The following is an 18,262-nucleotide window of genomic DNA, read 5'->3' as shown; positions in this document are numbered from 1 at the left end:
ATTTAGGGCGAGATAAAGCCTGCCTGGAGTGTGCCAGATAGTTATATGGCAAATACAGGTTGCCAAGGACTTGTCCAAGTGGAATAACACAATAAATAATCATAAAATTAACTGAAACTTACTACCATAGACTGTAAAAACCAGGATTACGTTTCAGCAGATTTTTTTTCTCTTTAATGAGCCCCGCTGAGTGAAAAAAAAAACAACAACAAAAAAACACAAGGCAGCCAGACATTTTCCACAAAATCCTCTCTGTGACTCAAGTAGATGCAGCATGGGTGGTGACTTTAGAAGCCCGTGTGAAGTAGAGAAAGCAGTTTCAGATCATTTGCAAGGCACCGGCTTCAACAGAGTCATCAACTCAGTTCACAGCATGGCATGTTGTGATCTCCCGAATACTATCCTTCAATGTTAAGTCAGTGTATTCACAGCTTGTACTTCTCCATGGGAATCAAGCAGCACAGATGTAGACTTCCTGGAGTTTTAATGCTTGGGTTGACCCCCCTTTTTTGGAGTCTCTGGGTTCATAAAGGAGCAGGGAGGGGTGTAGCTGGAGAGGGCCAGTGCGTTTGAGTCTAATGTGTACCAATAAGTCCAGGATAAGATGGAAATTCTTGTGGACTGTTTGTGGAGTGTGTTAGATTATGATGGAAATTTAAGCAGCTGCACTGTGTATGCTTTATACATATATATTTGTTAATCACCTAAATAGCACACCTACAAATCTATATGGAAAATTAATCATAACATTTTATTTACCAATGAAAATGACTCATGCCAAATTACTATAATTTTGAATATGCTGTGGGCATGGGAAATGTGCAGTGCTCTGAGTAAAGAGGAGGAGCGAGAGAGCTTATGGACCTATTGAGAAAGAGAGAGGCGGTTCAGCCCTGCTATGGTCTCAGCAGCAGCAGCTCTGGGAGTAGTACTAGACCACTGTGTTGTGCAGGAACAGGCACGACGTATCCGAAAACCGCTAGCGGATTAAATGAAAACGAAAACTACTCTTTCATGTGGATTAATCCCGGGGAGAGACGTTCAGTCGAAGCGAGAAGACCTTTAAGCGAAATTGGACCGAGTGACGAGGATTGGGACGTTAGTCACAGTGCGATAACACCACCGAATGATTTCTTTTGCCCGCCGCTAAGGTTAGTTAGCTTTCATTGCTCGCTGTCCATTGGTTTGGGGGGGGTCTGTTCTGCTGTTGGATGACGGGGTCCGGCTATTCTTTGGAGGAGAAACAGCAGTATTGACCTTTTCGAGTCTCTATGCTGTGCTATAGTTACACGGTCCGCCAGACCTCTATGAAATTGAATGTTTTAGCGGTGTTCGACTAGCTGGTTACACATCTTGCCACAGTAGTTCTAGTTGGCTGGTTATTCCCAGGTAGTTAATTATTTTATAAATCCGGAACACGTGCTACATGGCTAGGCTAGGCTAGGCTGGCTAATGGCTAACCAGGGCTAGCTTCCCAAGCTAGCTGTCAGAATGACCGAGTAGCCAGCGCCAGTTTTATTCAGCTGAATTAATCAGACACTGGTGGTGACTCGTTACTGACGCTATTCCACACACAATACGACCAATATCTGACAATATTAGTGATTGTCAACTTTTTACTATACGGTACCAGAAAATGGGTTCAAGCTAAGTCATTTAGCCTGCTAACTTGGCTATGCACAATAGCGCCTGGTTTGCGTTTGTAAACACTGGTTTTACATGAAGTGAACTTAATGCGCTGTGTCGGCTTTAGCGGGGACGCATTGGTTTGTTGTCAGATGGCTGATAAGCTATATTTGGCGTGCAGTAGTTTTGCAAGCAGCTTGATGTCAAGTCTCTAAAAACAAAAGTAAAGGGGGACTGTAGGGAGTTTGCGTTAGTGTTTGGCTTCTCAACATTGCTGCTGAGTGAGTATACTTGCTGGAGTTGGACTGGGGGTTTTGGACCTCTGTGTATTTTCCGGTAAACTGCATTCCTGTCTCTACAGTCAGTCTGTGCAATGATAGTCCGTCATAAAAACATTCTAATTTTGGTGGTTCTAAGTAGTTAATCGCTATTGAGACACATCTGTTAATTCTGTAAAGGCTGAAAACACTTTGGTTGGATACCTAAGGTAGTGAGTTACAAATAGTTTAAAAGACGTTTTCCTAATATTGAATGCGAGGAAGGACGTTCAGCTTGATGGTGTCCTTGTTGTCTAAAGTTATTTGTTCTATATTGTATATCTTCAATTCTTGTAACACGTACTGTAGATAAAAGCCGATTATCAGCAATCAAATAATAGTCATTTGTCTTGTGAAATTTTTGTTGCTGTGATTGTTACCTAAGAAACGCAAACTCATATTTTGTCTCATATCTTACTTTTATGTGCCCACGTTTGAAACGTGTGCGAACACACAATTGCGAACATACATAGTGGTATGGTAATGTATATTTAAAAACTTGCAAACCTTAAACTGTAACTGTCTGGATATCTGGGATTAAATGATGTATTTACTGATCTGTCCTCTCTGGTTATAAAACAGGGTTTTCCCCAGGATATAGTTTGACCAAGTTGGTAAGCCACTTTGATGCACTTTATCACGGATGACCAAAGAGTCAATGCATTTTCCTGTTTCCATTAGTACATAGATTATGCACGTCACCAATGATAAAAATAGTGATCTGTGGTTTGTAAGACCACAGGTTTGTAGCAGAGCTAAAAAAAAAGAAAAGAAAAAGGAGTTGGACAGCAATATGTTGGGTGTGTTTGTGTAAAGCAGGCAATGCCTTATCACAAATGAATGAAATGTTTTTCACTCAAAATCAATCAGTATTAAATGCAATTCATGTATTTATTTTGCATGTCTTTGCGTATAGCTATTCCAGTGCTTTATAACACTTGTGTGATAGGTTATGCTAAACAACTGATTGCTTTAGATTACTTCCTATCAGCTGAAACATCTAACTTTATCAGCAGGAAGCTTTCCCGTTAAACATCTGGTACAGTGCACAAGTCAAATTGGGACAAATTTCCATAATATCCAAAGATAGTTGGAAGATAAAGGGAAAAACCCTCTGGTTTATTTCCTTTTCACTCTGATATTTATACATCAGATCCCACCCCTCCCCCAACACTAGCATGGTTTAACCACCCATTAACCACCTACTGCTCCACATTGCTAATTAGCATAAGCAATATGAGCACATGGGTAGTTAGGATATTATGATGTATGTGTGTGTTACTGAAGCTATTTTTATACACATGCTCTTTATAGCAACAAGGAGGGTGTTTTGTTACTGAAAATGGCTAATCAGCTGTTTAGTTTAATGCCATTTTCACCACTAACGTTGGCTAATGTACAAATAATGTTCCTGCAGTTACCAACAATGATGAAGCAATCCCTCAGTTTCTCCGCCATAGCTTTTATGTAATCTTGTGATTGTCTCATTCATGTAGTCATCCTTGTTTGTCTGCAGTTACATTCATGTATTGGATTGAAGCCCACGCTGTTGGTAAAGTAATGACAGTAATGGCTGTGGCAGCAGGTCGGGTGGGGGGAATATTGCGCCGGTACTGCGTCATGACACCGTAATATGTTATTCCGGGGGCTTAAAGCTAAGTATTATTAGAAACAAATATCATTTTCCTAAGCTTCAGCCCTCAATTTTTCTGGACAGCTGCATATTAAAATCGGTTGGACTGGACATTAAATGTCTCTAGTACAAATTCTGTGTGATGTTTGATTGCGCAGGTTGTTTAGCTTATTTAGTACATTAATGTAAAATCACTCGGTATTACAAGCAGTTATAGTACTTGTACACACTTGGTGTGTGTGATGAGGCAGGCTGAAAAGCTTTTAAACCTCCTAATAATCCACAATGCACTCAAAATCAAAAATCAAATTCTGATGTGAATCCTCAAAATTGGAGTCTGTATTGCGTATTGTCTGTATAGTGTCAGGATTGTAAAGAGTTAAATCTGAGTGAGGCGATATCTCCCCCTTTTCCAGAAGGGTAATGGGGGCAGGAGATAATCCCGTGCTCTGCATGGAGCCTCAGGGAGACCGTTACACCGCTAGTTCAATTTCTTCTCTTATTAAGAAACACAACAGAGTTATGAAACCGGAAAGGGGAAGTTCTTGCTCATTTCATTTTATTTCATTGTGAAAGATGAATCCTTACAGTAAATTCTTGTGGGAAGACAAAGCGCATTGCATCGTCATAAATCAAAGATTTCCATTAAAATTCCAAATGTCTTTCTTTCATAATAATAAATGTCACAAGTTCTTTATTTTTTATTTAGTTAGATGTGTTGCATGTGCAACACATCTAACTCTTATAACTAAAAACATATTCTAAATGGTGTTATAGTCAGAGTAATGTGAGCATTTGCAGTACATGCATAGTAAAAGACTGCCTCAAATGTGATTACATTTTTTTTCTTTTTTTGCATTTGTTACATTTGAACTGTCAGATCAGTCTTGAATATACTCCAGACACATACATGGTCAGCTGGACACCCGATAACAGACTAATCAATTCTGTTATACTACCTTGAAGTCAACTTGTTCATGCGTAGATGTTGTACTGTAAATTTTCTATAGATTTTGCATGGTTACCCCCCCCAAATAAACAAACAAAAAACATGAACATCCACATGGATATTTGCAATCAAATTCTAAACCTGAGTTGATCCTAGTGGACTTGTGGATGTAGAAAGTATATAATGAATGCTTGAGACTTGGGTGTAGTGACTAAGCATGTTTTTAATTTGGGGGAAAGAAATATTAAATATTTGCCAAAACACCTCAACTGGGTGTTTTGGCAAATAGGCAACACCATGGTGGAGATGGTGAACCCAAGTGAAGCGATACAGAATACCTTTTTGTAACTCAAATCACGACGCATGTTTAAAACGGTTACAGCCCTAACCACGTTTCATTACAAGGCTTTGCCTTTTCCTATGCTATCATCATAAATAAGAATGTTTTTAATGACTTGCTGGTTAAATATATGCTACACTGGCTCACTGTTCCTTCTTGTGGTACATATTTGAATTACAGGAAAGTACGGCCTGGTTATAGTCCAATTTTAGTTTATATTTCTTCAGCACAGTGCACACAAGTTTTGAACTGAAGTCATAGCGGTTGTTTCTTCACATTCTGATAATGGATTTAGCACAGCATGCATATTAGGCCAAACAATGTCTGTCTATATACATCCTAACTGCTAGCTTTATATGCTGTATGTCTTCAGACTTGACCAATTCTTGTAAAAAACTAGCTATAAGATGATGGAAGACTCACCCCTCCGCTCTCTAGCAGTGTTACCTTCAGCTTGATCATGCTGAGCAGCAGGTGGGGAATGAAGAAATGTACAGATATGTATTCATGCACATGTATGAATGTATGTAGGTAGGCAAATGTAATTTTTCTTGATTCAAACTAGAGCTGGGCGATATAAGATTTTTTCATATCACGATATGTTTTTTTTTCATTTCAGACGATAACGATATATATCACGATATAAACCAAATAACTATATTTGTAAGATTTAAATGTGCCGTTGCTCACAAGTAAAATGTGAAATAATCAGCAGCTTGTCTTGATTTTACTATTTATTTCCCATAATAAGTTCAACAGGGTAGATGTACTTAAGGAACATCAGACTTTTTCAGATAAATAAAGGCAAATATTGCAAACTACACAAAAGGCAGCCGCTAAAGCGTTTAAGTTTCAAAATAGAACAAACAAAACAGACTACTAAATTGTCAATTCCACTTAGAAACAAAATATTAATTCTAAAAATAAATCTTAGTTTGTTTTACAGAAGAACAGACAAAATTGACTAACTTTTGTCAATATCAAATAAACTGAGAACTAAAAGGAAATTTTCAATCTCTCCTTGTTGTATAGCTTTCTGAACTTTCTGAATCCTTTATCATCCGCAACTGAAAATAGTTGTGGATGATTACTATACCTTTCTAATGTGACGTTGTTGTCCCTGGCTCTCTTTCTCTCTCTCTCTCCCTCCCGCTCTGTTCCTGTGCTACTGCGAGTGTAACTACCGCCCCTCCTCCCTCTTCCCAGCGCAAAGCGCAAGGCTTGTGTGCGGAGTGAAGCGGAAAAAAGTGCGAGAGAGAGGGTGAGAGAAAGAAAGAAAGAAAAAAAAAAAAAAAAAAAAAAAAAAAAAAAAAAAAAAAAAACCACACGGGTCGGGATAAGGAGCCGGCTCGCGTCGTTCACGTCAAAGATCCGGCTCTAAGAGCCATTTCGTTCGCGACCGACACATCACTACGAAATACTACTACTACTACTACTACTACTACTAATAATAATAATAATGTGCGGCTTGGCACTTGTGCTGTACGTAACAAGTCACGTGACGTGACGCTGCGGCTGTGATTGGTTCGGCTCTGCACTTCTTAATTTGGATTGGCTGTTCTTCTTTTCTTTTTTTTTTTTAAGAGAGCAAGAGAGAGATGAGGTCTATCGCAATAGTTTAATTTTTCTATCGAGAAAAAGTTATTTCGCAATACATATCGTTATCGTTTTATCGCCCAGCTCTAATTCGAACTCAGTTGAGTATCCTTAGTGATCTATAAGGATTTTATTTGGATTTTAGAAATGGTATTTGTGGTATGGGAACAACACTTGCTTTGTACTTGCTTTTTGTAGGCCAGTGTCAAACCATGCATATACATTCTTAATCAGATGTTAACAGCTTACTAGATCTGGTGACATTTGTCCACATGCAATCCAACTCATCTGTCTGCTTGGTGTGTCAGGGCTGTAAGCCATTGTTTTATATCAGATAAAGCCTTGGTTCAAATCTCTACCTGAATCTTGGCTGTTGACAGGCCAGTTGGATGGGGAATTAAATCACAAGTTCACATGGTTTCTTACCCTCATAATGCAGCAAATCCAAGCAGATGTGACTTTTCCAACACTTAGCACTTGACACAGCAAATTAAATGTTTATTTACTCTAACTGCTGCACAAACAGAGTGATTATAGGGAAACGACACCAGTTTAGTACGTGGTGCACTTCATGAACCCTCAAGTTTACATGTGGAAACCTAAGAGAGAAATATGAGGCAGTCTCTGTAAAACTGCCTCACAGGCTCTTTCCCTTCTCCAACCCAGTTTCCTTCTCACTGGATGAGTAAGTGCAGCTGTCTAGCATTTCTTGCTCACTAGTGGACTGCACCTGGTAGGTTTTGTGTGTGGAGAATGTTATGCATGACTCGGTGTGATAGAATATTATGATCAAGCACAGCTGGTCTGTTGCTCTGCTTCAGATTACAATCTAAGTGCCATTGAACTGGACAATGGTACCACCCCAGCTCTAGTGGCTACATGGGGGGGCCGAAGTTAGGCAGCTGTGCTATTTTTTATTTATTTATTTTTTTGTGATTGCAAATGGAAAAACTTGTTGTGACGTGTTTTTCAAAGAAAATGTCTCTGATATTGGTTATCCTGCAGCCTCAGATTTCTGCCCTAATCATCTAAGTAATCTAATTTTAACATTTTAGGCAGTTATAGAGAGGAGGAGGTTGGGCATGTTCGGTCTGCTGGCCTAGGGGTTAAAAGGGTATGGAGGTCAGACATATTCTGTGTCCATCACCTTGCAAAGTTTAAAAACGGGAGATCTATTCTTCAATCAGGAATTTGTTGCTTAAGAAATAACCTGTAAAATTCCTCATATGTATAAACATTGAAAACTGATTGCCTATCTTGTTATAGTAGACATTTTTTTTACACTCTTTAGGGTGTTCATGTTGACCTTTATTGTAAAGTAGTATATCAGGTTTTTAAACAATACCTTATTTTTTGGCTGTTTGGCTTTTGTGTGTTTGTGTTGCATACAAAGTACTTCCAGAATAATTTTGTGGTAAATAGGTTGTAGACGATGTTGACAGTTGGTACGGCGCTCTATCACTGCGTTAATGCGCTACCTGTTCCTGCCAATTACAAAAACTTCATAAACAGCAGTCTAAACTGCTACTATTGTTTGTATTCATGTTGTGGCAGTATGCATTTCTAGTGGGGTTTTTTGGTATGTGGAAGAACATGTTTTATAAGCCCACGCTTTATCATAAAACACTTGAATCTTAGGTTTGTAACAAGAATTTGCTTTTTTTTTTTTTTTTTTTTTTTGAGCACCAAACTTCACTTCCTTTTGTTACAATTATCTATTACAGGAATCGTGGTATCTTTTCCTTTTTTGGTTAGCTTGCTCCTTTTTAAGAAATGTCATGAGTTTCTCTTTTAGTCGGTGTCTTTGAAGATTAGATGTGACTGCGTTTTAAATATGAGAGAATATGATCAAATGTTTAATGTTGAGCTACTTAATTTACTCTTTTTTTTTTTTTTTTTTTTTTTTTGTTTCATCGATACAATTACGAAGATAATTAAATGGTCAGAAAAGATACTTAGCACTTCTTATTGTGTTGTAAAACACCATCTCAAAACCTCTTGTGATACACCTGCGTTTGGATGCTGTTATTAGAAGGTAGTCATTTATTATTCATAAGGTGTTCTGTTTTGATTTCCCTAGCTATGAAATATTCTTGCTATTAAAACCAGTCACCCATATTTAAACGCTATAAAAGCGAGCCAGACAGCGGATTAGCAAAGATTAGAAATGGCTCTGTGGTAAGTGATTCACTTGACTCAGTTACGCAACACAGATGACAGCATGGTAAAGGGCATTACTCTTGTTTGTGTGTAGGCTACCAGTGTGGGTAGTGTTGCATTTGCCTCTCTGATTAGCCCAAGTTTTCTACTAGGAGTGTGTTACAGCATTATTTGTTTCTCCCCCCCCATTAAAGGATGTTAGTTAGCCAAGCTGAGAGTTGATGAACACATATCAGCTGTATTTCCACTGTAGAAGTGAGAGGTATGAAAGTGTAATTACTGGTTGCGTGTGCTTGTGTGAGAGGACTGAACTCATGTCTTGACATGTACCTTGGATCCATGACAGTGCAGTTTGGAACAAATTAGTCCTTTTGAATGTGCCTGTACATCAAGCTGTTGATATGACATCTGGTCTTTGCTTTGTAATGTTTGGATTTATTCCCTGCTTAAATGGTTCCCTGACTGTAATTAATTCAAGCTTGTGTGTCATATTTGGGAGCGGTGTATTGTTTATGCCATCTGTGTCAATACTGGAGGCATGTATGGACTTTAGTATTTGGCAATACATGCACGCTGTCAGTGTACACGCATAGACACCTTGTCATGCATAACTGGAAGTTCTATGAAGCTGCTATCATGAGGGGCAAAAAGGCACTCGGGTTGCATGCTGCCATACTGAAGAACATTTCAAAGTTCTTGAATAATTAAGCAGCAGTGCGGGGGACGTAGGTCAGCTCAGCAGACAAGTGCACTCCTCAGTTTTATTTCCTGCTGCTTAGAATTGAGAGCTGAATGTCAGGTGGACTTTAAAGAGCCAATGGAGAATAAAGGGAGATTCATAAGTTAAGGCTTCATGTTATCATGTCCCACACAGCTGGGAAATAACTTAGTGTGTCAGTAACAGATAAATGATATTTTGTACTCTAACAGTAATGGTCATACAACAATTTCTGCATAAAATGTAAACTGTTACACGAACAATTCCTTATCTTTACTTTGTGAACTTTACCAGACAAGTTATGAAGGCGGAGTTGGAGTATTGTTGTGCATTTTCTGACATTTCTGACCTGAATGAATAAGGTTTATCTAGACAACTTGAATTTATATTATTTAGTTCAGATTTTTGTATTTGCCTGACTTGTAGTGCATTTGCATAACTGTTAATTTTACTATACTCAAAGAATAAATGAACAATATAATTTAGCATTGTCATAGAGAACTTGAGTTGTTTCCAGTGGTTTTACTTACCTACTTACCATTGAATATCCTCGATAGGCCAGTTTTGGCTAATAAAATCCAGAATGTATGTGATAATACAACAGTCGGAAGCGAAAGAAAGTACCTTTATATCTCGGACATAATGCAAACACTTAGCAGAAGATGTAATCATTTAGCTTTGTCAATATACAAACTAAAACGTGGCTTTACATAGCTTCCAGGTAGGAAACGTCAAGCCAAATTTGAAGTGCCTTCGGCCTATTTTCTATCTGAATGCCACCAGATGGTGATAGCTGTGGTTGCAAAAAGACGTGTGTTTCTATGGAAGTATATGAGGAAAAGCTTTCTTATTTGACTTAGTAAACAATTTCCTGCTGAGTTTATGGTCTCAGTCTCTCATTTGGGGGCGTACTAAAAATTAGGTTTATTTTGTAAATCTTGGTCACACTGTTTTGAAGAGTAGAATTATTTGTGGTATACTTATTGGGTCGTGACTTCTGCTTCACAAGCCCTCAACCAACCAGCAAGTGGTTTCACAATCAAACCCTCCCCTGCCTGTCACATTTGAATTTTGAAACCAAGATGGCGACAGCAGAAATGCCAATCTTGAGGGTTCAAAACTAGACTTTAGCTTGGTTAGTGAGCTGCACTTTTAAAGACACAAAAGCTGCTCATTAGTGCTACCAGACTATTAAAATGCTACAAATTTAACAAATGCAGGGGAGCGGTCCAGTTCAGTAGCTTGAATTGTCAGAGGTGAGGCCTTGGGACAGACATTGGTTTTCGTGGCCTTTCCTAGCACACCTGTCAGTCAAAGAAGCCATACAGATATCCAGTTGCCATGTATTCAGTTGCTTTACAAGGGGAGAAATAGTCATAGAGACCTAAGTTGCTTTTGTACTGGACTCTAAACATGCTATTCAGTTGTGCATTTTAACATGCGAGTTTTCAGTGGACTCTTTTGCAGCCAGTCTCAAGCCTCAGCACAGTATTTATTGGTACAGGATGTCTGAATCACCGCCATAGGGGCATGATTGTGGCCACCATTTTTATTCATTTGACTGTCAGCCTGTTTTTTTTCTTGACATATGGAGCGAAGGATTTGATTAGTTTGTTGGTCGCGTATATGGTGTTACAGGTTTTAGGAACAGCTTCCACAAACGGGTCACACTGCGTATATGTTGGATTAGAAGCTTGAAAAATGTTCTGTAAATTCTTTAGACTATATTGAGTTCAGTGTGTATCAATGTTTACTTTCTAACCAGTTTCCTCAATACTTTGCATTCTCACTTTGTTTTGTATGTAGGCGTATTCCCGTAAACTCACTCTTAGGCGCTTATTAAGATTTTTGTTGATTCTTCATAATGGATTTACCAGAGAAATTACGTAAATTTTGCTTCCCTGGCGTCAGCATGTGTGAGTGAGCTGGAGGAGTATCTTTTAGATCCTCAAGAGTGTTTTGGTTGAGTGGCTTTGCTTGCATGATTACAGGGAGTCATAGTTGGCAGTGTGTGAAGGCCTGTGTTCTACACTGGGCAGCAGGGAGGGGGCAGGGCGAGCCTTATGTAATTTCACACAATGTCGCTGAAGCGGCCAGTAGCGAGGGAACAGGCAGGAAATCCAATAATGGCTCTACTGTACACCATAGACACAGCTGGATGACCACATCTGGAGGTTCAGGACAGCCAATCGCTGGTTCTGTTAGTCTCTCACCTCCTCCTGGCTAGTCCTTTCCTGTCAGATTAGTCCATTTTAAAGTCTGTGTTGAAACGGTGACAATGTATCGTGCAGTCTATTGCAAAATACAAATGCATTTTTTTTTCTTCTTCTTCTTCACATTCTTTTTACCTTATGTCTGATACAGCTATCCTAGTGGATTGTTCAGACTAGTTATATATTTTTCTTTTGGTTGTTTCCTGTGGGTATAACAGTAGGTGAATCATAGTGTTTTATTTTTTTTTTTGTTTTTTTTTTTAAACTACATATTTATACTAATAGCTTCAGCATACCAGTCTCATAGAGATTTCCCTTAAAGGTGTGCAGCAGAGCATATCCCAATGCTAAACTACTATAATGGTTTCAAACCTAAGTTTTATCTGCGTGTAAGGTAAAAAAGTTAACAGATGAGTCATGCAGTCAGCTGACTCATCTTACAAAGGTAGATAAACTGTGATGTGACATTAATTTAATTTCTGCTGTCTATCTTTTAGAGCTTCTGAAACTGCCTTGTTTTTCTTCTGTGGCCTGCGGTCTGTTGATCTGATTGGCTAAAGCCTTTGGTAGACATGGCCAAGATATTTTTGAAAGTACGTACCCCTTTTCCAAACAGCTCTCAGGGATGACTTCCCTGATGGTTCTCTGTAGCAAACCTAGCAAATCTAGTGCTTCACTTAGCTTTTGGGCTGTGGCCTTGTGTAGGGTCCAACCCTAAATTGGCAGCAGTACTGAACCCCAATACCCACCAAATCTAAAAGTTTTAAGATTTATGAGAGTTCTGTAATTGGCTTTTCTTATGAGAACACAGTACTGGTTCACATCTTGGCACTACAGCCTGAAATAGACATCTAAGCAGCATTAATGTTAATAAGTGTAAAATATATGTGATGCATATGCAACAAATTAGGTGACCTACTTTTGACACATTGCTTTTCAGTGCACAGAATATAAAGGCTTTTAAGCATCGTATTGCATTGTATGGCAAGCATTATTTTTCTACTTTTCTTGTCAAACTAAATGGCACAGTAGGTTTGTTTTAAAGGACCTTATTTGGGTAGCATTACATTGGTTATTTTACCTAATAAGAGTCATATCAGTGAAGCTTCCTGTGCTGTTTATACTTGAATACTTCCACTTTCATTTTCAGTCACAGCGTCTGAAATAGCTTTGTTGTTGTTGTTTTTTTTTTCTTTTTTACTCGTGTCTCATGGCTGCAGGTGTCTTTGTTTCTAATCATGCTGCTGTTAGTGTGATAGGCAGTACTGTTCAGTCAGATTTAAAATGAAAGGTCTGACAGGCTGTGGTTAAGGGTCATTGTACCTCTTTCTATCAGGCAAATTACAGCTGTGTCAAAGTTGACTGTGGGTGTTCACACTTTTTGCACAATGTCTTCAGTTGCTGACTGTGTGTTGTGACCGCAGATTTCCTTTGTGAAAGTCAAGCAGGGGTAGGCTGCAGTGTTTGGGTAACTAGGGTAACTGCTTTCCTATGTGGCAGCTAGCAGTGTTATCATTAGGAAAGCTTCTAGCATCCTTGCAGCTATTGCCAGATTAAGATCGAGTACATTCAAAAATAAAACACAGATTCTGGCCTCATTTTCAGATATTTGAATGTTGACATCTTTGTATGTTATCTCTGGATTAACCGAATTTGCCACAGCCTTAGCCTTTTTGGTCCCAGTGCTTTTTAAAATAGACACAGAAAGCTAACATTAGTGTAAGTTTAACCTTATTTCAAGCTGAAAACTCTGAGCAGTTTTGATGACATAGGAGGGCTTCACATACCTGTTGGTCTGGGTAGAGCAGATGCTAGTGATAGATGGATATATCTTCATATCCCCATATTCATTACTAGTCCAAACATATTAAGATTTGCCAATTCTGATGCACATTTCAAAACCTAAATGCTGAACACACAGGAAATCTGTTTTTGAGAATTTAAGCCACACTGGTGACTGCTTTGACGTGGTGTCTAATGGTTTGGAGCAGTAGTTAAGTAAATGTAAAATTCCTAATAAAAACCTAGCAGTTATTAGTAAGTTTGGGTGAGTCCACTGTTGCGGAAAAAAGGGAATATGTTTCATAGGCGTGCTGTTCCTCGTGCTGCCTAAAAATAATTGAAAGGCTACTGATGTAGCACTTGTCACCTTATGAAAGCAACACCAGTGATTGTCTAACTAATGAGAACTGCATCAGCCTGAGTCTCCAGCTCTAATATTTAATTAATGCATTAGCACACCAGGCAAATACCCTCTTCATTGGCCAGATGCCGCTGATCATCGCATATCACACGGGTTGTCTGTTGGCACAAATCGTGCCTGTGTTCTTTTTCTTTTTTTTTATGGCTGTGTCTTAGATTAAATATGTACTCACAATAGGATATCTTACATCATGACCTCTTTACAGCATTGATTTTTATGTCATCATCCTACTTTTTAATGGCAGAGCAGTCTGCCTTGTCGTCATTGTTTTGGATATTTCAGCATAGCAGTAGAAATGCCGGCGCACTTTGGTTTGGATCTTTAAGTGTTTTTGTTCTGGGATTAACTGAAAGGTATTTGCAATCACCTTCTCTCTTTTTCTTCTTTTTTTTCATTTTACGGTTTGTAGTATGTCCTCTTCTTGGCGTTTCTGTTCATGACACGGGCTGATCAGAATGAATTATTTAAACAGTGAAACAAGGCAAAGTCATGTCTGGGAAACATCAGTGTCAAGAGAAACCTTTTTTGTCTTTAAATATAAAACCAAGTTGGTGAGCTCGCTTGGAAATAGTGTAATGATTTCCACTGTATCATCTTAGGATGGGCATTGACCTTCTTTATGTCTTTTGACATTAAAAGATCTATTTGGGCCTAATTGTTAGACTTCAGTGGATTAATTGCAAGGGCTCTGTTTCTGTGTTAAATTTCAGTGGATGGGGAACGAGGAAAAATGTTGGAGTAGAGCACACTACGGACGGAGTAGAACCTCTAAAGTTTCTCCAGATTTAGCTATAAGACTGCAGGTTGCTCTCCCCCCACCCCCCCCCCAAAAAAAAAGAAAAAAAAGAAAAAAAAATAGGAGCGCCTGAGTTGAAAAATATGAAATCATGTTATGACTACCACAAAGATGTTTAGGGTGTCCAGTGACATTAAGCAGACCTGTCTCAGATCACCTGATATGTCTGGGCAGTTTGTACATCTGAAATGTATTTTGCCCATAACCATTTGGTGCTATATAAACAAACAGAAAGTTGCACAGGAAGTGCAAAGATGTGTGAACAGACTGGTTTTCCTGCTCTCACTGGATCAGCTGCAGACTGGTAAAGACCGAAAAAAATACATGGACACACTTAGGTTAAAGCCCTGTTGAAACACAAGCTTACACGTAATTGTACTTGGTTTAAAATGAACAAAAATAACAGTACATTATCTAATTTGGAAGACCAAGCATCTTTTTTTTTTTTTTTTTTTTCTTCAAGGGGCAACAAGCAACATTTGGAACCTCTGGATGTTGGATGACATCACCAGAATCAAAGACAAAAACAAATTGATGCAGTGGCCACTAGGGCTGTTCGATATAACGATATATATCGGATGACGATATAAAAACGTCTATCGTTTCATTTTACGCTATCGTTTGTTTTGTGGTGTCACAAAATAAACTGTTTACAGCAATATTTTTTTTCACCGTTTTTATGGTCACTGTAGAGGTTATATTCATTTCTTAAAGTTCTCTTTTTCTCTTATATTTAATATAACCACACTACGGACGGACAAGCGCCTGTTTTTATGCAATGTCGTTAGCAATAACAACGGTAAAACCATCGCCTGTCCGCTTGTTTATTTTCCACATAAACCTTTCACAATAAAGCTCAAGATCCTGTTGAGACTTTTCAAAATAAACTGAACCATGTGAAAGAGTAGGCAGAGTGTTTACGGATGAGAAGCAAAAAAGAGCCGTCAGGTGCTAAAAAATAAACCTTAGACTCAAACGTTAGAACAGGCTTTTCCCCGCAGCACGCCGTCTAATAAATACTCACAAAGAAAACGGCGGCCGTTACAACTTATGTTTAAAATTGTATAGTTTCATGCATCGGTTAAAACACTCGACTCCAGGTGCACGACGCCCAGCTGGAAACACTTCACGCAAGTCGAGCTGCCCGAGATTCACAGAATTGACAGAAAACGTAAAATTTTTGTGATTTATTTAGTTATCGGGACGATAGATGTCTTATATCGGGATATGAGATTTTGGTCATATCGCACAGCCCTAGTGGCCACATTTTTCCTGTCACTTAGCTGAATGCTGCTTTCACTCGCATCTCTTTAAAATACAGGAAGGTCCCAGAGAGTCACTCTCTGGGTGTCTGAGCCAGGTAGTGAGTATAGCAGGCTCGCCTACTTGTTGTTTACAAGTGGCAGCCAATTACAAGAAAGTTGGCATAAAGGAAGGGGTAAGGGAGCTAAAATGGCCTGTTTGAGATGGTGGATGAACTGAGGGGATACACTAAGACCCAGTTTAGGATAAACACAGATTACCTTGAACTGTAAATCATGCAAAGCTACTTCAGTTCAGAATAAACATATGGAGCTGGTAGTGAGCTTACTAGGTCCCTGCTAAGGATACAATTACAGCGCTGTATCTTTACATGACAGTTGTTTGCTTCTATTTTAGTATTCACAATCATGTATATAAAAAAATCCTTTAATTTTCTCAGGAATGAGGACAATCAATTGTGCTCAAGCTAGAAAGTCTGAGCACACAGAGATTTGAATAACTGTTTATATCAGTAGAATGAAACTGTTGTTTGAAGTCTGCCTTCTGCTCCACTTGAAGGCTGCAAGCCGTCTGTGTGCTCTGTGCTAGTATTTCCACAGCCATTCCTAAAATGGAGAGGGAGGGTGGGGTGTGTGGGGGTAAGAGGATGAAATATTGGCTTGCACTGCTGAAGGTTGAGGCCCACTCTACTATGTGGAAAAGACGAGAGTAAAAAGAGAGTGGGGAAGGAAGGCACGCTAGAGCGAGAGAGTGAGGTGACTGAGTTCATTTGCAGCGTTGGAAGCAAGCCAACGACTTGCCTGTGGGTGTCTGTAGCAGTGCCAGTGCATGTGTTTAGCCCGTCGCCTGGAAGGCCCCTTTCGCTTCAGAGTGGATGTCAAAGATCACTCATTGTGTTGGTTCTCTCATCTTGATTGAGGTTTTTTGTTCTCTGCCGATCTTGTGACTGCCTGCAGACTTGTTTTCTCACTTCTCAGGGGAATCTCTCTGAACACGACAGTCATCAAAGAGAGGTTTCTGCGTGGGTAGGCTCATCTCACCCCGTTTAAGTCTTTCTGGCCTCTTTTTTTTTTTTTTTTTGACCTTTTATTTAGAATAGTACACATTATGTCAATACAGCAATAGTTTCTCATATTATTTAAGGGTTTCTGCTAAAGGACTTTCCCTCTGTGGTCTGTTTACTCAAGTCTGTCTGACCAAACAATGAGTGTGCACTAGTTTTGTGAAAATATTTGAAGCCACAGTTTAGACTGCAAGACACAAAGGCACAGTCTCTAGTTGGTGTGAGACTCTGAGCAGTGTTTTCCCATCTTGTGGCCTCTATGAGCCTATGTTTACAGAGCTCCTCTGTTTCTTACAGTCAGAGCCATGTTCAGCCTTTCGTAATAGAGCCCTTTGCGTAACTGAAATCAAGTGACACTTTGTGTTTGTGACAGTTGAACAGGAAGGAAGGGTAGATAATGCCCCTCTTTGTGCTGGGGAAAAAAAAGACTCAAAATCATAGTCAGACAATGGAGACTGGCACAATAGTACTCTGCCCAAAGTAGTGCTGTTATTTGGTCTCTGGTTCATTGTGCTATAAAAAGTTCTACTTTATTACCAGTTGCAAAGATTATTACTCAGCCTGTCCCAGCTGAGAGACTTAAAAGGAGCTCACTATGAGGAACTGAAGCCAGTAGTTGCGGTTTGTCATGTGATGTCATGGCCACAATACTCAACAGTTGTTCGCCATATTGGATGTGATACAACCACCGGCTCCTAGGGAAAAACATGTATTCCCCGACTGGTTGGCAGTGGTTACTGAAGGCTTCTGGATGTTGCTGGATTAAACCTATTGCTGCACCAAGTGATTCATTTGGTTGCTTGGAGATTACAGTGGTTGACTGTAGTTTTTTAATGTTTGTCTGCCATTACTTGCTAACCTGCCAGCTTTTCTGGAGCAGCCCAGCACAATAACGTTGCCACTTTCTGTAAAATAGTGAACATTAATTTTTCGTTGTAGAGCTAAACAGCATATTAATTTTCCTTATTATCTATTCTTTAATAATTTAAATCTAAAATTAGTCTGATCTCAGTGTAGGCAAAGTGCTTCTCTTTCTATTACTCAAATTAATATTCCAGCACTAAAGAAATTAAGTAGTGCTGCTCAGTTAACAGCCAGTAGCAGTAGTTAAGGCTAGATCTGTGTATATAGTATTGGAAATAGAGGGACTCTACATAGGATATAGGGCATGTCTTTCATATGTGTGTCATCAATAAAATTGGGAAGTAACCAAATGAAACAAGAGAATGTGTTTGTAGTTTCTGTTCTAATATTCATTAATTTATCAAATCACTAAACATTGTTGCATATTAAAGTATGAATACGTAGTTGGTATTACTTATTTCATATGTTTAATAACTACTTATGTTTGTTAAGTGTTTTTGCATAGTGTTTTTTAGACTAAA

General features: G+C 38.9%; 1 protein-coding gene across 4 annotated transcripts in view; it reads left to right on the top strand.

Moving 5' to 3' along the window:
• The first annotated feature begins 918 nt into the window (after positions 1-918).
• ncor2 (nuclear receptor corepressor 2) overlaps positions 919-18,262 on the top strand; it is a 92,616-nt gene continuing 75,272 nt past the window's right edge. For all 4 annotated transcript variants that reach the window (XM_063490280.1, XM_063490278.1, XM_063490279.1 and 1 more), the window contains exon 1: positions 919-1,151. The gene's annotated coding sequence lies outside the window, so the exon portion shown is untranslated. The remainder of the gene's footprint in view (positions 1,152-18,262) is intronic.

This window comes from Pelmatolapia mariae, linkage group LG12, assembly GCF_036321145.2.
Source record: "Pelmatolapia mariae isolate MD_Pm_ZW linkage group LG12, Pm_UMD_F_2, whole genome shotgun sequence".
NCBI lineage: Eukaryota > Metazoa > Chordata > Actinopteri > Cichliformes > Cichlidae > Pelmatolapia > Pelmatolapia mariae.
Note: the sequence above shows the minus strand (reverse complement) of the source record. Positions and strands in the feature narration are given on the sequence as shown.